Here is a 26,058-nt window from a genome sequence, read left to right as displayed (position 1 = left end):
GTAAAACTGTCTCATACATATGCAAACACATGCACAAGTACACAAACACTTCTTTTTAGTTCGTTTTGTTTCCTCTCACCCTGGCTGGAGAAAACTCACCCAAAGTCAGAGAATGTTATACCTAATACCACAATCCCCTTCCCAAAGATCATATTATCTCATCCTGAAAGTTAGGTATATATCATATTCCTGGGCTAGACAGATTCACATCAAATCCTGACTATCACCTTGAAATGAAAGCTCTGGCTGATGGAGGGTTTGCTCAAAATAGTAATTTAGTGATAGTGAAATCTATCAGTGATGGTTTCTTTTATTTATTTCAGTGCTGCTTTCTCCAACATTAATTTCAAGATCTGTAAGCTCATTTCTTCTCAGGATTTCGATAAACCACATGAGGAAATGGGCCTATTCATTTATGAGATTTATCAGGGATAAGAAGGTATGGCTTTGTTTCCCACAGAATAGGCATCCACAAATAAGCCAAATAGCCACTGCTTCACTGTGGCCAACTATGAGCTGGTTCAAAGGCTGTCCAGCAGGTAAGGTGGAGGAGGTTATCTGTGCACTGGTGATGTAAAACTTATGTCTGGGATCACAAACAGCTGAATCCACTACCTGAGATATACACAGGGGCATAAATCACTCTGGAAAAAATAACCTGCTTTTTCAGTTAAAAATCGATCATGCTGCCTGTTAGTACTGTAGGCACCATGTCTTTTTGGGGCCAAATCATAAGAACCCTTCCTAATTCCCTATGCTGCAAAATCAACCCATGAAGTTGAAAGAATGGGGCTATCTCTCTAGATCCCATGATACATCCCTTTTCTGAGAATCAAGAGAGAGAATGCAATTGTTCCCTTACAATACAATGTTAATTTAAAGCTAGAATAACCTAGCATAAAAAATAAGAATGAAGGGATTCTTATATACAGGTTAAGAAATTGAGCTGATCTTTCAGAGTGTGTGGTGGGAATTTGATTTGCTTCACTTAGGGCTCAAGAATTAAAATTTTTTTGGCAGCAAGCCATATGAAAGAAGCAAAATGCTAACTAATCATATTTAATGTTAAATCAATGGCACAGTGCTATGAAAGCCTGAAGGAATAGAAATGTCTTTTCTTAGCATGCACAGTAATAGACTTTGGGGTCAACAAATGATGTATTGCTGTAATATCCGCTGCCGTTTAAACTGACACTTTTAATAAATGGCATGAATTCCTCTTATAATTTCTTTATTAGTAACACAAATTTCCCCATCTGTGATTATCATCGTGGATGGCAGACGAAAAAGTCCCCTTTGCTGATGAACATGCCAGTTGAGCTACACCAGGGAGGCACCTGACTTGCCATGCACATACAGAACTCAGCCCCAGTGGCTCCTTCAGTGTAATACAGCAGCAATTATCTCTCTCTTTACTTGACAGGTGGCCTCTAACCTTTCCAGGCTGCTTTGAGCAGAGCATCGAATATCACAAATGAGGGAATACATCAAAATTAGGTGACCATTCACTTTCAGCATGTATTTGGCATAGTTCTGAGGATCAGCAATAGACCTTATCCCACAAGCAATTTCCTTTCCATCCTGATTGAAGGAAATGGATGGCTTAGCTGCAAGCTCCGTTGAATTCCCTACCAGGATCTCTGCAGATATGTAAATGAACATTAGCTGCAGAATATCAGATAATGGAAATAGCTAAAGAACATTACAGCTTGAGGAAGAGGAAAAAATAGTCTCTTGCTAGCAAGATATTTTCTCTTTGAAGGAAACACTTGAGTGACATGAAGTTGAAGCTAAAATATAAATTAAATACAAAAAGTTGAGTGATAGGTAATTATTAAAATTATTTGGATTAGATGGAGAAATTCAAGGCCTGTTTCAACAGACAGCTTGCATTCCTGCATAAAGAAATATGCAGATTCATTGTCAGGCAGTGACTTTCAGTGAATTACCACAAGAAATTGTAATTTTTACAAACAGAGCATGAACGGACAGGAATTCAAATGACCATAAAGAATTCATTGCTGTTATCAGTGAGCATGCAGTGGCAGCTCAAGGGTGATTCACACATTATTGCCCAAGGACTGCAGAGACTTTTATCAGATGTCTAAAGAAGGGTTTCTCGCGCTACCTGAGATGCCTTGGGGTGTCCCGAGCCCTCTTTCCAGGCAGGTGCATGGCTTCTACTCCCAGAATGTTGTGGGCATCTCAGGTATATATACCCCTGGTTGCACTGAACATGAAAGGATACATCTCAAATATTAGAAATCTTTAGAAGCTGCTGAAAGACCTAATGTTTTATAGTAAGTAGCTGCAGACCATTTACTGCTCTATCACAATGTGCTCTGTATCGTGGTAGTGGTTGATTCACAAAAAACCAGCAATAGGTAGTTTGAAAAATTTTACATTATTTTCTGAAGATAGATCTTTTTTTCCCTGGTATTATCCAATAGCTCTGTCTAGAAAAGGCCATCCATTTTTTTCTGCATATGTGCAAATTTCAAAATTAATCTTCCTTCATCTAGATGGAGTGTCTTTTTTCCCGAAATACTATTTTTTTTTCAACACCACATTTAATTCAACATGAATAATCCAAAGAGGATATAAAAGCTCAAACAGGGAAGGGTTGACAAGACATGGCCAATAAATCTTATTCCATGTTTTCCTATTTGGGTTCAAAATGATGGTGACAAGTAGCTGGAGTGTTAACACTGAAAAGGCAGAAGACAACAGCCTGGATCACTGTTCCAAACTACATATAAATTCTGATAGACTCTGCCAAGGAGACAAATCTATACAAAGACATCTGTGTGTTTTAATAGGGATCATGATTCTAACACACACACACGTCTTTGCAGAAATAAATAAAAGAAGAATTATCTTCCTATTCCCCACTGGAATCCCATCTGGCACTACTAATCGACCAATTACCTTCAACAGCTAATGGATGAAATGATAAAGAAACTGTGCCAAAGGATTATATTTTTGGTTACTAATCTTGAACAAGATAAGTGTCAACTACAGCTTCTGCCAGTGGAAACAAACTATTTTCTGGATAAATTTCAGTTAATCAGTTCTCTGACTGTAAGGAAATAGTTTTCAAAGAAACTTTTAGATTCTAGTGGACTGCCCGATTTGTCTTCTTGTTTAGATTCTGATCCTGTTTTAATTTGCCACTCTCTCTTGTCTTCTAATCAACCTCTTAGTGGTCCAAGTCTCTCCATACTGAATGGTATATGCTCTCATAACATTAATTCACTGAGCCAGCATATTTCTAAATTCAACATTTTCTCTTCTCAAATGTTATGATGCACTCAGGAAATGAACCCACAGAGACATTCAGGATGCCTATCTCTCACCTTTCTATAAATTTTTGCACACTTTTTCTTGATAGAATTCCTTTTTGTTGCCCTGATTGTTCTAAATAAACTATGTCCACCTATCATTTAAATCCTGTTCTGAAATCCCCCATAAAGCTGATTGTCAGTTTTGGCTGTACACTAAGACTAAAAATTATTCTTATTTTAAATGATTCATATAATTATATTTGAGTTAGATACATGAAAAGAACATAGCTACTTTGGAGCAAATATTGTAAGCAACATATTATAAAATGCTATTTGATCAACTTGAAAACAGTCTCAGAAAATATTTAGTTTTAACTGTGAAATAAGTATCCAGTTCTCATAGCCAGAGGTTTTAAAAAGTTTTTTGCTTTCTGTTTCTGTGGGGTCTTTTGCAAGGTTGACTGCATTTTAAAATATTTTTTTACATGCAAGAGGTGTTAATACTTTTAAAAAGAAAGTATTTGGCCTTTTTTTCTCTCCCTCTTTAAGTTAATCTGATTTAGATATATGAACAGCCAAAAACCTGCTCAGTTTAATCCCACAGAATAGCACTGGTGGTTGAATGACACCAACCCTTAAGTGAGGTTGTGTCAGCCCGCTTGGATCCTAAGCACCTTAATCAAAGCTCCTGCTTTTCAGAGAGTTGTGTCAAGTCGGGAACAGACATTCTGTTGTGTATTCTGTTTTCTGAACATAAATGCACTATTTTTGGTGCAGATATTTAACCATTCTGGTTAAATGATTATTGCTTTCCAGACCTGGTTTTGTTCGGTTCAGGGAAAAGAAGCTCTCTGTGCTAGTGAGCCAGGAATACTCAGTGCCTGAAAATGTGTCATGCTTTGCTTGATGATGGTAGTTCATATTTTTTAAAACATTGTGCTTCTTCCCCTCTTTCCTCTGATGTCCCTCAAACAGCTCTGAACCTCAGTTTTTGAGCTTCCTGAATTCACTATGTACTCAATGCAAGCCTATTGAAGAAACCTTCTTACTCCAGCTACAGGAGGCATCGCACTCACAGGCTCTCATCCTGCTGGGGGCCTTCAACCACTCTGACATCTGATGGAAAAGCAGCACAGAAAGCTGTAAGCAATCCAGAAAAGTCCTGGAATTCGCTGTGGATACCTTCTTCAGCCAGGTAATAGACAGCCCTACAAGAGGGGTTGCAAAACTGGACCCGATGATGAGCAGTGCAAGTGAGCTAGTTGGTGACACCAGGATTGGAGGCAGCCTGGGCTGCAGTGGTCATGCACTGGTGGAAATCACAGTCCTGAAGGACATGGGTCAGTGCAGATGGATAAAGCATTCTTAAAGTTCCCTACTACCAGAAAAATGGAGAGGAAGCAGCAGAGGATTAGAAGCAGCATGAATGATAAAGTGAGAAATGCTTCTTGCATTTGTTCTTTGCTGCCATTTCTCTACCAGAAAAGCCCAGGTGATGGGCTTTTATTTCTCTCTGAGCTTGGGCCAACACATCCCTGAACAGACCAGCAAACACACTGGCAGTTTGCTAATCTTCTGGGCCATCCCATATGTTGTAACTTGAATGTAGGAACCCAGAGTGCTGAGAATATTTCTCCACCTGTTTTGAAGGGTTTTATCCCCTTGAACAACACTGTTTTAACCTCCAACCTTGGAAAAAATTACCAACGATCAGACAAGAACTAGAAAATACAGTGGTGTGAATTAGGTGATAGACTATTCTGTAACATTGTCACAGGGTGAAAAATTTAGAGGTTTTTGGGCTTCTCTTTGTAGCAAATAGATAAGAGCAAAAAACATCAAAATGGAGGATTGTTGTTGTTCTCCAAACCTTCTTCTTCTCCTTCTACTACTCCGTATTCTGCAGTAAAAGTAATTTGGGATGATTGGACAGTTCCTGGCTGTGTTACTGAATAATTGGTAGGAAAGTGAAAATAATATACATTTTTAGTAACCATTGGTTAAATTATCTTTAAAAGGCCATGCAAATCTTGATAATTGGGCTTTCTCCTGCATTCTCTGCTCTGTGCTGTGTCTGGGTCATGCTAGTGATTCTGTTCCTCTGATAAGACTTAATAAACAACTATCTAGCAGCAGTGATAGCTGAAAGTCTCTGTTTGTTTCTTGAACTAACTCCTGGCAAGGACTTTAAAAACTCTCTCCCATCAGGAGAGATTTGATTTACAGCACGGATCTGTGTCACCTGAATAAGACCACACTCAATTACTTGTCTCATTAAATCTCCTGTGGAAGATGGATTCAAACCATTTTCTGAAGATGAATCCCATTGTGTCACTGAAATCAGGTTTCAAGTCTCAATACTTTCAGACTTTTTCCACTGGATTTATGCTGGAAGGAAATGTAGGAGGACAGCAAAGAAGAAAGAAGAAGAAACTGCTGTACCTTCTGAGCAATTTTTGAATTCTTTGCCATGGAGAGGTAGTTCACTGTAACAGACCTTTCAGCAGAAGGAATATATTTATATGTACAGTTTTTCTCTTCAAAACATGTTGTAAAATTAGAATCCGTGATAGAATTTAACTTGACTCTGGAAATGTAAAATATAAATGCAGATTATTATAGAGCAAAGAATTTAAGTCTGAGTGGCATAAATGGAGATTAGTGAAGAGCACAGTACAGCATTTCTTGAAGAGGTTTCTTACATCTTATCTACCAATTATGGTGAATAGCAGTAAGACCTGCTTGAATTAAAGCATTATTAAAGATTAGTGTATTTCTTGTTTTATTGTTTAGTGGTAGATATTAATTAAAAATTTGTATATTGCTCACCTGGCTGAAACTCCCCAGTCACAGCCTGACAAAATCTTTTCTGGTGGAATACCTCAGGACTCTCTATGAACTTGTTCAGGAAAAATGACACCCAACTGAGTAGCTTATTTCCATCCAGGGCCAGGAAATGGTAGAACATGAGCAGAGTCCTATTTGATTAATATTCTAAGTCTGGAAATGACCCTATATTTCATCAGAGTTGAATACTATAAAAAAAGAGGTCTGATTCTGGGTCACATGAAACTTCAAACTGAATGTACTCTTCATGTTTAGTTTGGACACTTTTAAAATCTCATGTGAATATGGTGTGACAAACCAGTGCTGTCAAAACAGAAAAAGAATTATAAAACTCGTGCTTCTGTCTGAAACTGTAGTTTGCATACAATCCACTTTAAGCCAGAACAGCACTTCAGGAGGCCCTTAACTCTTTTATTATGTACTAGAGAAACTTATATGAGCATATATGTACGACTTCCAGAAAACTCCTACAACACTTATTTTTCTACTGAGTGGCAATAGAGTGGAAAATCTTTCACAGCATTTGCAAAGCTTTCAATTAAGCCGATAATAAATCAAAAATTGGTATTTAATGATTGCTTGAGTAGGTAAAATGCATCAGAAATTTCTTTCCAGCCTCATCTGTTCAGTGATTATTTGTTACTAATCTCAAAAGAGATGGCAGAACTAAATTATTTACTTGGCTCTCCAACTGAGAATATAAATGCATGGCATGAGCAGTGTAGAACATCTCGCATTTCCTCTGCCTTACCGTGGATATAAAAGATCTTCTGGTGTGTCACAAGCTATAAAATTATCTTTTTTATTCTGCAGAATCTTGCTTTCACAGGGCACAAGGAGCAGACCATGTGTTAAGAGCTTATATGTACTGCAGAGCTTAGCCTTCACATAAGATCTGAAGGCACTGCAAACAGCCCAGAGGCATGGAAAGAAGTGAATCAAAATGTGGCGAAACCCTCCTTTCTCTCCTGCTGCTTTTCTAGCTCACCTGCAACACCAGGTCAAAAAGCTAAAGGTTAGAAATGCCAAGTATAAATACTGTATTACTTTTTTCTTGTTATACAGCTGAACTCTTTTCTATCTGAATAGGTGTTTTCTTTCCCTCAATACCTTTGCTTCAAGGAAAAGAAAAATGCCAATGTACAAACATGCTGTTTCCTTTCCACAGAAGAAATGGGGAGTATTATAAAGATCAAAAAGAAAAAAGTTTTCAAAAGAGAAGATGAAGGATTAGAAATCCAAACTGCGACCAGCTCTGGCTAGCAAACTTTGGCTCGCATTCCATTGTACTGGAATACTGTGTGCTGAGTGCAGGGGGGCATAAGATGAGGCAGAAAGGTTCCAAAAACCTAGTGTAGATCTGAATTTCTGCATCTATCACAGATTGAACCAAAAATGTAATCATTTTTACCTGAAGTAGAGGTTTAAAATATTGCTGCTTGGGTCCATCTCTTCTTCAGGGTTTGATCAATTATAACCTGATTTTATTAGACTGATGGTTTTAACTTTATACTATATCATAAACACCTGAAAAGAGGGAGCTGGAATGAGAGAATCCCTAAGAGCACCTTACCTACAGTGACAAAGTTGCCACCACCATAATTTCTATTAAGTGCTACAAAATTACAGTGTAACAGCTCTGAAATTACATCTGACATCTGCATGAATACCAAATCACTTCATTGCATTCAGCCATATTACAAAAAGCACTTACTGAATTTGTACTGATTACAACTCTTACAAATTAACTTACCCAAGCAAACGTACCTCTCAGTGTACATATATTATTTAAAGATCTCAGTTGAACCAAAGGAAGGCAACAGAACAAATAATGCTACCACTTAACATAGAGTATCATGTTTGAGAGAAGTACCTGGATATTTTAAAACTCTTTTAAAGTGCTTGATTTTTAGACAAGACTCTGTTTTCCTTTTTTTAAAAATTTTTGATTAAGCATGCCATGTCATTCTTTCATCCAGTCTCTCAAGAAAAAAAGTCAAAAGAGAGAAAAACTAAGAAAGAATATGATGAATGTTCATTACACAGAATTTCTTTTTTTGAAATCACATTTCCCATAGTGCAAGACAGATTTTATAGTGGTATAAGTCACAAAGAAATAAGAAGTCAGTAATGAGATAGAAGAATATTTGAAATATGGATGCAAATCCCTACTACCTGCTGAGCAAAAATAGTTTGCAGACACTGTCCTGAAAACTGAACTGCCATTAACATCTTGTAAGCAGTAAATTTGCAGCAGAAGAATATTGGAATGATATGCCTGTGAAACGCCAAAGGCCTCTGATTTATCTCTAAGCAGAATGTTTCAGCTACATCTACATAAATATTTTAACAGGAATTTAATTTTAATTTTAGTCACACAATAAATCTCTTTATTGTACCACATCTTCTTGTCCTAAATAAGTTACCTATTGTGTTATGAGCATGAAGATGGTTGTGTTCATTCATCTTTCTGGCTTGATGGATAGTCTGAAAACACAATGTATCAATGCACCTATTTACATAAAAATCTTCCCACCAGCTGTTTAATTTTGTTTAGACCATGTGTTAATTTAGATTTAGCTTATTCAATGACCATTAAGTGACTGTATCTGACTCCAACTCTGAACCTCTCAAGGGTTCACCAAAACAGAACAAGAGTAAAAAAGACAAAAAGGAAGTCTAAAGTAGGTGTATTGGCAGCTGTATATTCGCCTGCAGAGGAAAAATGTCAGACCTTTACTGCTTATTTTCTTTTCAGTGCATTTCATAAAGAGCAGTAGGAACTCAGGCAGCTACCGTCTGACTGACCCTTACTGTGCATTTCAGATATCATTGCTGTTGCAGTTTGATTGAGTAGTGTTAGATATGGTGAAAGTGTTTAGCTGGTAATTTATAATGTCTTCAGAGGATGATAAACTGGGCATGAATTACTTTTCCTGCTTGACAGAATGCTGGAAATAAGCTCCTAATGGTAGAAAGCTTTTTGTGAGCAGGCAGTCTGGAGCAGTGTTGCCTGCCCTTCCCAAGTCTGTTTGGCACAGGCTGCAGAACCAGGAATGCTGACAGTGTGAATGAAAAGGCACATCTGTACACAGCCCTTTGCCATTCTCTTTGCAAGCTCTTTGCAAGCTCTTTACTTGCTTTCTTGATGAAAGAAAATTGTGATGGAACTACCGTAAATCTCCCTTCAGCCATATGAATTCAGTCTGTACAAGTCATACTGCCCTGCCTGAAAATTGATTACCACTTCTGATTTATTCAATCTCAGCACAGGATTTTTGCTCTAGCACTCAGAGGTAACAGGCACAAGTGTGAATAACAACTGGCAGCTGGAACTAGGCTGTTAAGGAAGAGATTTTCAAAGGCTTAAACAGAAGCTAATATCAAGCAGCTCTAATCAAGTCTTCCACTGTAAGCTGGGTACCTATCACTCATTTTTACCTCTGAAGATCCTCTCATAAAACTGTCCTGTTTTGTAATTTTTTTTAATTGGAGACAAGCATAAGTATAGGTGCTTACAAATCTGTTGGCTTAATTTTGAAAATCTGAGTCTAAATTGTTATCTAAGGAAGTTTTAGGCTGCAAGCCAAATTGGCATAAATAGGTAGAGACACATTATTATATCCTCCCTCAAGGCAGTTGTCTGCTCTACAGAGAATTAAGATAACAGCAGACATTAAGGTTGTCTAATCAGTATAATTTAGCAGACCTAAGCTGATTATAAAAGTTTTAGAAAAGAGTAACTGGACATTATGCAAAAACACTTGGATATCTTTAAACCCAGATGACTGTACTTGTCAGTGCATAAAAATGTGTGGTACATAAACAGAGAGGTGGAAATGGAAAAGGAGGTGCAAAGATGGCCTGTTGAAGGATAGGCTCCAATATAACACAGGGCACTGCAATGCAATCCTCTTTTCTGCTTTGAAAGGTAATTTGTAGTTGTCTTGGTGATTATTCAGTCACTGACTTCTCTATTATGCCCGTTAAGCCTGGGATTTCTTCTTTCTTATTAACCACTTTAGTCTTCGTCTTGTGTCTTCCATCTCCCCCATTGTCAAGTAAGGTGACCAGAAAAGACTTTAAAGGGAGTTAGAAACAGCAGTCTCCTCCTTGGGCAGGTTTTAAAGGAGGTTTATGCAAAATCTGGGATTGTGATTTTCCTTAGTACCACTATGACTGCCACAAAAGTTTTTCTTTTCATCCTAAAGTGTACAATGGAGAAAGGAGAATTGCAGAAAATACCCTGTTGTACTTCACACATCTTAGCAATAAGTTAATAGACCTACTTAGGGACAAAGATGTTCAGCCATTCTTTGTGCTTAATTAATAGAATAATTGGATATCTGGTTAAATGGGATCCTTGGAGGTCATCTGGTCCAATCTCCAGCTGGAAAGAGGACTATTGACCAAGACCAAATCAAAAGAGCCTTGGGTTTCACTGATTCCGTCTCTTGTCTTCTACTGTGCTACGTCATGCTGTATGAAAGTGGTCTGTCGTCCCCAATGTCTCTTGACACTATGCATTTTTAGACATAGGCCACCAGCTCACCAAATCTTTCTTCAGTTCAGATACACAATACTTAGCATTATTTTTTTTTAACCCCATTTCCTATATTTTCCCTGAATTTCTGGCCCAGCCTGTAAGCTATGGAGCCCTCTCATGACTGAGTCAACCATTCCCCTTCTGACGGATTGTGAGAATGCCTTATGTTTCTATAATTGCAGCCCATTGGGAAAGTTCAGAGCTCAATGGTCCTTATGCTCACTGTTCATTTTTTATGGTGTAGGGAACTACAGCAGATTCTATCATAAAGCCTGTGGGAGCACTGGCTGATTCCAGGCCAGGAAAGGGCTCATTCTCTCTGTTCCACTTCAGTCACTTGTTTGTGACTGCTCAATTTTGCTCTTTGAAATCCTCTCCCAGTCACCTAACTCTTTTGCTTTACTTAGGTACAGCAAAATATTATGAGCAGATTAATCTGTAAAGATGTAATTAAATAGCATCAGATTGCCAATAGTCAATAGTCAGGTAGCTAAAACTCTCACAAGGGAGTGCAATGTCTCCCAGAAAGCAATGCAATATTTATGTTACGTGAAATTTCTTTTGTCCTTAAATTCTTCCATTTTGATCAGCAGGTGATTTGAGGGATCTACTTGAAATAACTGACACAGGTAACTCACAGATCAGTCTGCTTTGATCAGAAGGTCACAACTGCACTCTTCCTTTACACAGGAAGTTCTTCACAAATCATCTTCCTGAAAAGATTGAATAATGACAAAATTAGCTTTTCTTCAGAAATTAAGAACTTCTAAAATCAGAAAACAGATTTGAATGCAAATTATGAACAGCCTCTGGCAGATTTAGTGAGATTAGTGGTCTGTCAATGACACTTTGGACCAACAGAAAGTTCATTCCTTCAAATCTGCACAGCTCAAATAAAACAATACTTATTTCTCTCCTTTCCTGTCTTTCATTTGAGTATGACATTCTGAATTTGAACATTTCCCGGAAAGAGCTGCAACACTAAATTAGTACACTCTACTAAAATATTTATCACAATTCTGGAATCCTTTCTGGGACAGACAGGGGTCACAATTGTGTACAAATATACAGCATGAAAATGGGAAGACAGCCTGTCTTGCCCCAGATAGTTGACATGTTACACCAACACCAGCAGCTTCATAGGGAAGATAGACCAAGTGAAAATTATGCACTGTCCAATTAATACAAAGGGCAACACAAATAATGCATCTGTTTAAAGGACTAGCAAAACTGATAAGCTTTAGATGTACTAGGAGAGATAAACAAAGTAAGATATTCTGTGACACAAAGAAACACTTGGGTAGTACCTGTCTTTTCTGTCCCCAGACACAGTAATGCGAAAAGCCATTTGCCTAAGAACCGTGATGCAGTTATCAGGGTAGAGTGCAAGATTTTCATTGGTAAAGTGACTGAGTACCTTCCTTAACCTGCTTCAAATTATGCTAGTTGTCACTTTAGATTCCAGATTTGGGAAGAGAAGGGTAGACTTCTGCTATTCCTGTTGCAAATTACAAGCCTGGCATCCTGTTTAGAGATCTTTTACAATGCAATTCCCTCAAGATGGCTGGGAGATCCTTGGAGTAACTCAAGTGCCAAAGGATAATGTTTATTTCTAGGGCTAAATAATGAGGTTTATCGATTTCTTGTGCACTTATCCAACAGAAACAAGCTAATATTGTGCAAAGCTGAAGGGACAGGGAAAGAATTCCCTGGGATATATTTCATATGCTAAAGATATTATTGAAATTTAGGTGCCCATCTTGCTCAGAATCTCTGCTCAACAGAACAATTGTGCAAATTGCCTCTGACTAATGACAATAAAAGGCCTGAATCTCTCTAGTCCCTGGAAAATTTAAAATCTGAATTTAATGTATTGCAGCCTCATTTCTGAACTAATGCAGTTGTATAAAATACATTTTGTTTAAAAGAATGTTTTGCTGGAGAGAGAGAAGTACAAAAGATGTGTTTCAGAATGCTACCGACAACAGTGGTTCTTAAAATAAAAGAATATAGGGAAGAATATTGAAATCTACCCATTTATCACAGCAACAATAACCATTATTAATTGTTATTGTTATCCATTTTGTCCATATAGTCTGATAAGATATTAAATCCTGTTGTGTGGGTTCTCAGGAACAATGAGGTGATTTACGATCAGTCTTCGAGCATTTAGAAAAATATTCACATAAAGCCAAATAATCTTTAGTAGCTCACACTAATTCAGATACCCCCCATGTTTTTATTGAGGTGGTTTCTGTGCCAAGAAATTTTTGGCTTTCTCATGGTCAGGTTCACACCTTTTAAAGCCTGTAATACACATAGACTCTTTAGCCCTTCAAGTACAGCACAGCATAGCAAATTTAGCAATGTGTAGGAGCTACCTTCGATCTGTCAAGACTTGGGCAATAACCACCTCACTTCTGCCTATATTTTCTACTTAAAAGAATCTGCATGCTTTTTCTGCAGATTCCACAAGAGAATGGGGTCTGCTGCTGACTTCTGATCCCACACCAACCTAGCAGCCAAAACCACCTCTGAAGGAAACATTATACCACTGAATAATTACACTGAGCTAGAGCACATATGCCCTGATCAGGATTTGTACTGCAGATATGTAAAAGAAGATCTCACATCTACCTCAGAAATTTTTGAGTCTGAGATTTCAAGGGATTTACAAACGAAAGGAGAAAATCAAAATCGAACTGCTCTGCATGTACACACACATTCATATAAATGCCTGCTCCTTAGAAATTTCCTTAATTGGTTGAATTAATGTAAACATCACAGAAGAAATATCTTGAGAAGTCAAAGTACAGCACTGATCTTGTAAAGGTGAATTTCAAAATATTCAATGCTCACTGTGATTTAGGAAAGCTCTAAAGAAATACAGAGATTCTATAAAGGCCTCTATAAAGGTCTCAAGTGACTTGTGCTGGTGGTGTGAACTGAATACCTGCTGAAGACAACTTGCAGCACAGAAACTTCCTTCCTTCCATAAAACAAGGCACAAAAACTCCCGCAGCAAGAAAAATCTTAAAAGTATGATGAGACTACAGCATATTTTCTTTTCACTGGGATACATATGATGTAACTACCAGTACTTCACAAAGGAAATACTTTGGCTATCATAAACCACTTTGAAGTAGCTCACAGAAACCACCCAAATCCTCAACTAATTCACAATTTAATCTGTATTTCACAGTCAGTGATATGTAAGACTATGTTATTTCCCTCTTCCTCTGCTCCATTACAGTTCTTCACAGAACCTGCTTTAAAAGCATTGTCAAAGTGTCCGAGTGCTTTTTAAGCAGGGTGCAGCTGTCTATATCCTTCAAATATATAATGGCTTTCCTTCTGAGGTCAGTTTTTAAAAGCCACAGGATTTTGCATCAACAAAGAAGTCTCAGCAGCAATGTAATCATGTGGATTATGTTAAACTGGACCAGCTGAAGGACTAGCTGAAGCCCTGTAAAACTCATGGGTGTTGCTGAACTTTGGTATTTACATAAGAGAAATGTACAGCGAACTAATTACAGTTTCTACCCTGTGTACTGTCATTCATTTCACACCTTCCCTGAGTAACATTCTCTCAGCAGTCATGAAGCAAACTACCCCCAAAGGTCACTTGTAAAGCCATTATAGAGAATCTGATTCTGGACATTGCTTCTGGGCTCTAATTGGAAGCTATATCATTTTGACTTGTCACAGCTCAGTTGTGTGTGTGTCTGTTGGTGGGACCATTCATATCTATAAAGCCTCTTGTGGTCTTAAGGACCTTGCAGTGCTGAAGGAGCTTGCTGAGTCAGGATCTCTGACATTACATGGTCATTCAATGTTTGTTAACTGTGAACTAAGAATCCCACCGATAAATCCAGTGGAGGAGAACTTATTCTACCATTTGTTCCTCAATGTCAAAGCTCTTTAGAAACGAACTGTAATTAGTGCCCCATGGTGAAGACAAACATAATCATCCTCGTTTTAAAAAGGGAGGAAAATAAGATCAAAGGTCTGTCCCAATGTCATAGTGAATCAATGAAAGGAGCTTCCAGGAGCCCACTGTCCATTAAGGTGTGAACAGTGCCAGACTTGGGCAGAATGTGGCAGCAGCTCCATCTGATGGGGTTTGCCTGATACTTCTGCTTTTGAACCTCAGCAGAACATAACCTACCCAATAAAAATATTTGATGAAACATTATGCAGAGCACTAAGAAGCTGGTCTCCATGGACAATAGACTCGAGTATTACCTTATCCATCTGTCTCAATAATACAGGGTCCAGGGTCCTCCTGTGGATGAGAAACTACAATGTATAATGCTGCTGGGCACTGGCACGGAATTTTCTGCCTCTCCTGGCAATGATATTTCCCCTTGGACTCTGGGAAATCAATTAATTTCTTTTCAAAATCTGAGGGCCAAAAATTTTTTAGTATTTGGTCCCCAAGGTACTTGCATAGGAAAAGGGTTGGTTGGTTTGTTTGTTTGTTTGTTTGTTCTGTTGTTTTGTTTTGGGGGTTTTTCTTTTGTTTTGTTTGGGGGGGGGCAGAGGGGAAGTTTTTGTGTGTGCATCTACCAAGGAAATTATTTTTGAAAAAAATGATGAGAAAGCTGTTCCTTCTAAAACTTTTAAAATCACTCTGAAAGTCTAAATTCATAAAAGTAATCTGGTCTCTCATTTTAGTAAAGCAGAATGAGGAAAGAGGAATAAAAGGCAAAAAAAAAGACTAACTGCAATACGGCACACTCAGGGCATGTATCAGAGAGACGTGCATGCAGATGGTCGGTCCATGAGTGATTTGAAAAAGGTTTCAAATGCTTCTACCTCAGGATATGTCATTATCTGCTAGCTATCACATGGAACTGAAGTTTGTATTAAATCAGTCAGCTTCATGCCTAGTAGATAGTAAATCTTTATATAACATTCAGTGGAGCTATTATATCACAGTTTCACAGCCTTCCTCCTAGCTGTTAAGCATTCTTTTTCCCTGTGTCAGATTTTTAACAGTGGTTTTCTCCCTATTTCATCAGAGGAAGGTGTTTAGTCCTTTTTGTGGTGGAGTACTTTTAAAAAATCTATTAATTTCTCAGCATGATTCACCAGACTGTTCTTGTATGCCAAACTCCCCCCTGCCCATCATGATCTGGCTACCTGCTCACTCAAACAAGATTTAATTTCTTCCAGGGGATATTAACTCTAAATCCCAAGGGCATGCTTATCCACCCTGCCTGTTATTTCAGGACTGCTCCTTGCTTGTGCTGCGGCTCTAATTAGTCAGCTGGCCTGCAAACCTCTGGTTCCAAGAGAAAATGCCAGCACAGTGCACTAAGCCCCTGTTCCAGCATTGAGTCCCGCTTCAAACGGCAGTGTCTCCAAAGTGGAGGCATGGGAGATGGAGAAGAACAGTGTGTCTTAGCCTGACTTTTCCCCGCAGTTGATTTAGTTTGTCTGAGTTTTTGTTTACTGGGAATCTTTAACGGGCTCTGCTGTCGATAAGGCAAGAATTGTTTTCTGCTTAAAATGCAACGGGTGGGTGGGTGGGTGGCTGGAAGAGGCAGGCGCGCAGAGCAGCTCAGGATGCGGCTGGAGCCGGGAGTTGCCAGGCAACTGCTGCCTGCAGCGGCAGCGGCATCGCCCGCCGGCACCGCAGCCTGCGGGACAGGGCTCCGGGACACCCGCTCCCCTCCGCTCCCCTCCGCTCCCCTCCGCTCCCCTCCGGTGAGAGGTTTATACTCGTTTTCCACTGCCTAGGAGATGTGCAGGGATGTTCTCGTGCCAAAGCTGTTGAGCAGCAAGGGTGTTCCTGCGGCGAACGATTTTGGTATTTAGCTCCGTTTTTGTGCTTAGGGAACAATCTTGTTGCTGCTTTCTTCAGAAAAGTGATTGCTAAAGAGCATTTATAGCTAAAGTCATGTACATTCCCAGGCATGATGAGCTTTTCAGTTAGACTTCCCCTCTTATGCCTGATATTGACCTAACACAGGTGAAATGATTTCAGTATTTCCTTGAGGACGATATAAGATCTGTTTTTGTCAGCAGAACTGTGCGTTTATGTATCAGCATATTTTCAATACAGGAGTCTGCCTTAGGTAAAATTGTAGACGTCACCTAAGACAGTGGTCTGGGAATCTCCTGCACACCCTCAGGCTCCTGAATGTGGTCCAAGTCCAGTCCCCCAACTTCAGTTTCTGTGTTCTGACTTTTCTCTGTGTGGAAGGAAAGAGCAGATGGAAATTTGCGAGTAAGAATGCGATTGCAGAGGGATTTTCTATTTCAATGTATTTTTTTGGGAAATCTTAGACAGCACCTGGAAACACTAGTGTCAGAGTGCTAATTTTGATTGTAGACTCATCAAGTAGACTTTCTGAAAGAAAACCTCTGAAGATGTTTTTTACCAAGAGACAAGACTGAGATTCAGGGACAACTGGCACGACTCTCCCATACTGGTGCAGATTTCCTCAGTTGCTTGTGGACAATATTTGTGATGGGCTTTCACTTTTCTCCCTGCATTGTGTCTGTTCTGCTTTGCACAATTTGCCAGCTGGGAACTAACACGGTGGGGAGCAAGGCATCCCCATGTCCCAGGTTAGGTCTGGGCACCTGGGCTAAAGCACCAAGACCAGTGGGCCAGTCTCTCAGACCGCACTTCCAGCAGCTGAACAGGTGAGGGGGATGGTGTCTCCCACATCCCTCCGGCAGCAGTGGCAGAGCCCTGCAGCAAATGCCTGGGTCCTGGCCCACACGGGCTGTGCTGTTGCCACCAGCTGACTGGTGCCTGAGGATCACACACCTACACTGCCAGATGCGTACAGAATATGGCTTCCTCTCCTTGCGTGCGGGGTTCTGCTGCTATCAGGGTTCTGCTGCTAGGCAAAAGCACCGTCTTGTTCACCTGCAGCTTTGTACAAAGCTCCCTTTCACTCATCAATCTGAATTAATAACACCACTTAAATATGAAAAGGTTTACCAATTACCTCCTGAGTTTTCAGTATTCGTTTTGGTGCTAACATTTGCCAAAGAAAATAAATTACAATTATAGAACTATATATTTAAAATCTCATTTGTCATGTCTTTTCCTTCTCTCAGATCATTGTTCACTGGGTTCCTTATAGATTTAGACCACTGGGTATGCTTTGTTCAGCTGTACAATTTATATCATGTAGAGACAGGGCTTTCCTTCAGGTATTCAACAAAGTAATTAACAACTCTCTGAGTGCAAACAACAGCCTCATGTGATGGATGTTCACATTTGTATCTCCTCTAATTCTGGTGCCATTCTGAATTCATTTTACTTTATGCTTTCCTGGAAGGGATTTGTTTTGTACTCCTGACTTCCATGCAAAGAGTTCTGTACTATCACCAGTTGTATCAGGAAGCAGAGCATCCAGGAGGCCTAAAGAAATAAGAAGCTGCCTTGAACACAATCATTTTCCTTCAGGTCCCCGAAGATATCCTCTATTATTGTATACTCCTTCCTCCCCTACACAGAAACCCTTTCCATGACAACTCAGGGACTGGAAGTAGGTGCTACAGGAGACTGAATACAGTATGGCTTCTGTGGGAAAAAGGGTCCTCAATCTCACTTCAGTGAAAGAAAAAGGCAATTTTCTACTCCTCTGTGCAGTTGCCTGGGACCTGGCAAAGCCCATAGGATGGATTATTTTTCCCCTACATCTTGAGGACAGACAGGTCTATGGAGAACATCAAGTCTGACAAATAAGTCTCACTTGTCGATGCATCTGGCAGAAGACAAATCAATTGCCAAATAGGAGGAAATCTGTGGGTTCCGTGGAAACCATTAGACTGTCAGCTATCACCCCTTTTAGATGCCAGTGCTTTTCTCACTCTGGTTCCAGTCAGTCTTAGGGCATTCTTTCAAAGAGAAAGAACAATCTTCTTGTCAGATGCTAATGGTATATTTGCAGTGCCGGGCACCGGGATGCGGGGTGGCACATGGTAGGTGAAGAATCCTCCTCTCACAGGGAGGGATGCTAGCTTTGTGTGTGACATAAATTTTCAGATTATGTTCATCATTTTCCAGCTCAATTAAAAATCCAGGACAGGGGGAAAAATTGAATAAAAATAAAAAGCTTTGTGGATACAAACTCTTCTTTGTTAAAAAAGTGGTTAAGGAATTGGGATAAGATCTTTCTGTGAGTGGTTTTTTTTTCTGTGTGGCCAAAATGTAGCTTTTTACTCAAAAGGAACTAATACACAGATTTTTGGAGACTTTTTTGTTCTTACCTGTTTTCCTATTTGACGTACACTAAGATGACACTTATGGGCATGATTTATTGGTGGACTTCGCAGTTCTGCGTTTATGATTGCACTTGATCTTAAAGATCTTTTCCCACCTAAATCATTCTATGATTCTATGATTAGAGAAGCTTCAAAGCAGCACAAAGGAGTTGAAATCTCTTTCTTTCTCTCTCCTCTGAAATATCACAGCCAGTGACATCGAATGAAAAGGTTTTCTGTGGTGTGGCTGACCTGGGGCCATGCCAGCTGGCTGAGTTCTGAAACAATAACAAGAAAATAGGTCACTTCCACACAGTGTTTCTTTCACTTCTTAACCCCCTAGCAGGGTGGTTTGTACTAATGCAAACCCCACAGTCATAATCTTGATAATGGATGCAAACCTCTAAAAGGTGAAGGGATAAGCAGTGTGCAATTCAGACCAGTTTTGAGAAAAAAAAAGTTGAAAATCTGTCAGGAAAAGCCCATTTCCATTAAATTTTTCTACACTAATCCTTTGGCTTTCTAATGTTCTGCCTTCTCCCGCAGCACATATTCCAGATATTCCACCCCAGCTTTATTATGCTACTTAAAACAAAAGCTAAAATGGGTTAAATTTCAGATTGACTGTTTGTATGTATCAGCATTTCTTTACAACTGTCCTGCATCAGGATTCTTTACAACAGAACGAATCCTCTATGTACCACCTAGACTTTCTTTACAATAGCCTCCAGGAACCTATTTAATACATCATTCACTATTCACCTGCAGATCATTTCACTCCAGTTTGTTTTCTTCTATATACATATCAAGGATGCACCAATGCACTGGCAAGTTTTTTGTGCAATGGGCACTTTCAGCCATGTGTTTGGAACAATATTTTAGAAAAGTAGCAGAAATTAGATAGCAATTCAGTCCAGAGAAAGGTCAGCATTCTGATTTTTTCTTCTTCTTACTGGTCCCTAGGTTATCACTTGGGCAGAGCAGTTCTCAGGCTTGACCACAGGTCCATCTCCTCTGAAAGGAATTTGACCTGAAACAGTGACTCCTGAAGAGTGTTACGAAACATGTATCAGACTCCATTGGCTGTAATAACCAGTGCACTGTGTGCTGCTGCTTTGGGAAAAAAAAAACAACCCTTCTTGCTATATGCTAAGGTAGAGAATGTGAAATACCTGCTTCTCCCAATCTCTCCAGCACTGCTAATGATTTTACTATAATTTAGGCTTAAAAACCAGCAGAGCTTTACCGACATTTTCAACTAGCTGCGTGAGACTGCATTCTTACTGCCCTTGGAATTATTAATGGCAAAATCTTGTGGCTGCCTGCATACCCTAAAAAAATATTAATTTGCTTCATTTTCAATGCATGTCTGCAAATGGATTCTAAAGTCCTGAAAGAGGTATTACTCTTTTGTTATATGGAACTACTATAGTCTCTTTTTATTATGCAATTATGGAAAAAAGTTTAAATCACCACCACTTGTAATAAAAATGAAAGCTTTAGGCTCTGTGGTTTTTTAAAATTTATTTTTTGCTTTGATTTTCTTTTTGTATAAAAAGAGCAATAAAATACCAAATGTGAATCCGATTTACTTAACATATTCTCTATGACCTCTGAAGGTCAGAGAACCAGTTCAAATAAACAAATCACTAATGACTGTCACTGAAGTATGTCCACAGAAGCCCATTTTATGAACCATAAACAGGACTTTTCTACCTATTAGAGGAGCTGCAGAATGTGGCAGCAGCTTCAGTCAAATGGGGAGCTGCAGTGTGCCAGAGGGTGAAGGCTGAGATTAGGGGACTTTAGAGAGAGCAACAGGACTGTACTGCATTTCATTAGTTCAGCACAGACATGACAAGGCTAAGGACAGTTGCTCAATGAGTTCATTGATATTGGAACATATGGAAGACTCTGTCTGTCACAATCTTATTAGTGCGAGGATTTTGCTGTCCTTTGGACAGCTTTGGATGGACTTTAGAAAGCAAAGAGGATACAGCTGTTAAGCCTCACCTTTCACCTTGGCTGGGGAAGTTTCTGAGAGCGCAGATGGTGCTCAGTTTCAAGCCATGAATCACTGTCACAAAGTCTGTGTTACGTAAGGCTGTGTGGTGGGTTGATCCTGGCTGAGTGCCAGGTGCCCACCAAGCTGCTCTATCACTCTCCTTCCTCAGCAGGACAGAGAGGGAGAAAACAAGATGGAAAAAACCCCTTGTGTGTCAAGATAAAGGCAGTTTAGTGAAGCAAAAGCAAAGGCCTCTCATAGAATCAAAGGAAAACAAAAGATTTATTCTCTATTTCAGGTATGTCCAGCCACTCCCTGGGAAGTAGGGAGTGGCTGCTCTGGATGACAAACGATGCAATAAGAAGTGCCACAAGTTCCCCTTCCCCTCTGGTTTAAATATACCAGCTTCAGTGCTGGGCAGGGTTGTCACTACTCCATGTGTCTCTCTCTCTTAGATTACATGCCTGGGAGTTCATATAATCACTGCTTTGCCCTATATTTTCAGTTAGTTCAAGTCCTTGAGGCCATAGAAAAAGACAAAAAAAGGCTTGCCTTAGGCCAGTGGCTGGTCTGGCCTCTTTCCTGGTCCCAGGGTGCAAGTGCTGGGAAGTTCCATTTTTCTTATGATCTTCCCTGAAGAAGTGAGGGGGAAAGCATGGCCTAGTTTAAGCAACAGCTTAAGGAATGAAGTCAGACAAACTTCAGGCTGTTGGAAGACATGAAGAGTATAACTTGCAATTAATTTCACTCAAGCACTGTAATCTGCAAAGGTATTAAGAGGAGCTGAACTGTATAGTATGAACCAAAGAAGAAAACATGAAACTTCCAGCTAATAAAAGCAACTCAGAGTTTCTGAGTAAATTGTGTTCAGGCTATGTTTCCAGTGAGGTTTGCTAACGCAGCACTACAGCAGCATCTTTGCATGGTAGGTGCTGTTTGGCATGGGGTGCAGCAGAAGGAAGTTGCAGCGTGTAGGAACAGTTGGCTAAAACCTAATTCACTGTCATTACAGTTACTGCAGAACAAGCTGTGTAGAGAAAATTGTGCCCATTTATGTGGAGAACATTAAGCAGCTATTGGAAAAATGGACTCGTTAATATGGTGAAAAATGCAATATTACATATACACTATGCTTTCCCTTGTTGACAAAAGTGCATTTCAGATTGCCCAGCACACTGAAATGTGTTGATTAATTTAAATGAACCCAAAGGGTTGGGCACCAGATACATGATTTTGGTCTAGGCTTTCAAAATAAAATTATAAAATAAATTAATTATTATTACATTACAACTATACATGGAAAATGTTTTTCTCTTCCAATTCAGTGAAAAGAATAGTTAAATCAAACATCTTTTCATATCCAGATAGATCTTTTTATGAATCACTGCTATTTCAAAGTAATAAACCAGCTTTCATAGTTAAAACACACAATAAATTGGACTTCTGAATTTCTCGATGATGTGGTGATGTTAATTTTTTCTGAAAAAATTTAATTTGCCTTTATTAAATGTCTTTCCTTTTCAACCTATACACTTAAAAATAGCAGTTTGTATAATGTTTATACATGTTCTATGCACCACAGACTTTTGTTTCCAAAGTTTTCCCTGAAAATACAAAAAACCTTGGCCTCACAGCACATCTGAAACTGTATTACAAAGGCACGAAACAAAATGCAGGAAATAAAAGAGGTGGATTTTCAAAGCTCCTTTTGATAATCTAAGTGGAGACAATCCACCTAATTAATTTTCTCTATGTTTTAAATTCTATTAATTGCTTTCCACCACATCTGCTCTCTAGTGCGACATAGATTACTCTTAACAGGAAGCAGTAGCAGAAGATGAAAGGAAGAAAAACCCCAAATGAACATGCTATGATCTTTACAAGTAGCTACATTTGCAAGCAAAACCACAGTGTATGAAGTCACATGGATTTCTTTTGTACTCTCTATTTCCAGTTACATAACACACCTTTTAATGTATTGAATTAACAGTGTGCAGAGGGCCAGCACTTGGCCAATGTTCCATTTAGATGTCACTTAAGCTCTGGCTACCCCTGTCCTTTCCTAAAGCCTTTTGTGCAAAAGTTAATCTAGCTCAAGAGGGAATAGCAAACCTCATTACTAAGAGGAAGAGAAAGGACAAAGAAAGATTTTGAATAAGAATGGACCAAAATCTGACTAAGTAGCTTCAAAGTGATCTTAATAGCTTTTGGGCAGGAAAATAAATCCTTAATTTGCCATGGGAGTGAGTTTCTTCTGCTTTTATAATGTAAAAAATCATGACAATTTTTTTCCCAAGCAATGACCAAAGATTTTGTTATGGCTGTGACATCATATCAATAGAGAAATGAAAGCAGGGTAGGGACAGATGACTGCATGTAATGATCCCTTTAAATAGTTTTGGCATGTTTTCATGCTTTTTTCCCAGATGATAATTAAAGAAATCTATCAGATAATTACATAAATATATGAGATGTGCTACCCATCCCAGGAAAAGGTTAGTGCCATCACAGGCCGTGTAAATCTTCTTTTATGAAAAGGAACGCAAATGAAATGATCACCTAAGTCAAGGTTTTATAAAATATTGACTAGGATTACTTTTGCTGTGGGAGTAATTTTATTTTAATCCCTCATTTGAGATTCTGTTCCTATGTACATTAGATGATCAATCAAGAGATGTCATTGAACAGCAGGTGGGAATAAGGTCAAAACTGCAATATGCTTACTTTAAGAATTATTGAAAATTTGTTTTATAGGCTTGCAAATAATGGCATCGATCCTTATGTTCTGGTGGTGTTCCCCATAGATCCAGCTGTGTGGGAGCTGGAGAATATGCTGCTCCCAAGGAATGGCAAATTGATTCCAGACATCTTGTTGCCAGTGTCTGATGTAATTGCTACTACTTAATTTCTTTTGAAATAGATCAGAATTTTAGTTTCTTAAAAGATATTTTTGACAGGTCACAACATTTTATATTTATTGAAAATCCAGAATTTATTTTGATATTTTGTAAGTGAGATGACTCCATCCCATTTAGGGCCCAAATCTACTCACAGGGCTGACTGTCATTGCTGTTGCATGTCTGCCACATTGCTGAATGCAAGATATTTCCTGACAACATTTTATTTGTTGATAAGTGTAAATAAATATGTAAATAAAATTTAAACCCCTCACTGCTCTGGAGTTGTGTAATTAAATGTGAAATGGAAGCACTGATCTTTAACATTTTCTGTCTGTTTTAGAGAGAAGAAGGGTTTCAAGAAACCCGAAAGAAAACAACAATCAATGCAGGATAGCAAAGGGGAGGTAAGGGGAGAATAAGTTCAAACAAAACCAACTTCGACAGCAGTTTCTGAGACCTGAGTTTGGCTTTGTAATCCTGATGGTCTCACAATTTCTGCAAAGGTCTGGTCCCTCTATCAGGGTACTGCAAACACACAACATTTAAATGTGTTGGCAGCCCAATTAATGTGTTTTGAGGTGCAGGGTATTTCACCCGGGTGTAGCTCTAAATGCAGGTTCAAAATATGGAGTGAAAGGGAAATTCTGGCTTTCACTGGAATGCAGTCTTTACCAATAAGATGCAAACTTGCATATTTTAGGTTATGTAGACTAGTTTGACATTTGGATGAAGAACTTTTAAACCCTGAAAATTATTTCAGTGTTGAATTCTCTGCAATACCTTCCACAGCAAATTTCCAAGCGAAACTTCTAAGAAAAAGTAAATCTCTGCAGAAAAGTTTTTGCAAGTGTAGCAAACCAGGTCTCATAGCCTAAACAAAGCCCAATAATAGCCAGCAACTGGAGAGTTTTAGTACTTAGCTGACAATAAACTTTGGATGTGTGACTCCAGTGTGTTGCACCTCATCTTCTTATTCTGGGGAAAAAAAAATGTAGCTAATAATACTTAAAAGGCTGTTTTGAAAATTAATTGAAGTATGTATAGCAGCACTAAAACACCTTAGCATCACATGTCACTGCCAAGTGCTATTGTTGTTATTGTGGGATGAACAATAGCAGCAGCCAGAGACTGGACCAATCCAGGACTAAAAATATCCAGGGATAAAGGCTTCCAGAAGCTTCAAAAGAAGCAGTCACCAAAGCTCGTGGCAGTTCACCAGGAGAACTTCCCAAAGCATCTGTGCCTTTCTCAGTTAACAGCTTCACATAGGTTACTCATTAGGCTTTCATTTTAACAAAACAAGAAAGAGGGTTTTTTTTGTGAAAATTCCTTTACAAAAATAAAGTTCATAGATTTTCTTCACAAAAGCATACAAAAGAGTTCTCCTTAAATCTACCCACACTTTATTTTCACCTGTAATCATTCCAGGAATTTTCCTCACCCTTCTATCTGACTTGGCTTTGTAATTATTGTCTGTCATATAGTAATTTGTACGCAAAGTTCTCCTGTGTTAAAAATTGCTGGATAGAAGTTTTTATGATTGACCTAAGTTTGACACAGCAGTGTAGGTGCATTATAATCAATAAAATTCTAAATGATATGAGAATGTATTTTTTCTGACTGTAATGACAATGAAGAGGGAAATTATTTACTAATAGTGAGTAGTCTAGAGAAACAGTGCTATTAACTACACCATGCAAAAAACACTTCACAGACATGCCAGAGCAGTCCTGAAAGCTGTGGCTATGCCACACTTCACCTGAAGTTAATAACATTTTCCGCAATAACTCACTGAAATACTCATATTTCTTTCTCTTCTGGAATTATTGCTCTCCTTTATGCCATACTCCAAGACAGACAAGACATTTTCATACCCTTCATATGACTGAAATTTGAATTACATTTCACTATTGCAACAGATTTAATTTTGATCCTTGCATACCTGGATCTGACAAGGGATAAGGAGAAATGTAAAATTATCTAGATTGGGACTGCGGAGTTGTTAGTACAATGGAGACTTGGTTAGGGGTGGACTGCATACAGGTGTGGATGTTTTAGTGCATTTTGTGCACATGCAAAGGCACACACACACAGGCTATCAGTTTGCAAACTGTATTTCTTGGACTTTTGCCTGCAGAACTGTAACACTGCTAAAGGCACTTGTAACTGCAGGTACCTTCCTAAGACACATCTGACACTTTCCATATGACTTTTTACTTCTGTCATGTTTTTAGGTGACAGTGT

Source organism: Corvus hawaiiensis, chromosome 6 (assembly GCF_020740725.1).
Source record: "Corvus hawaiiensis isolate bCorHaw1 chromosome 6, bCorHaw1.pri.cur, whole genome shotgun sequence".
NCBI lineage: Eukaryota > Metazoa > Chordata > Aves > Passeriformes > Corvidae > Corvus > Corvus hawaiiensis.
The sequence above is the reverse complement of the archived record's forward strand: the minus strand, read 5'-3'. Positions refer to the sequence as shown.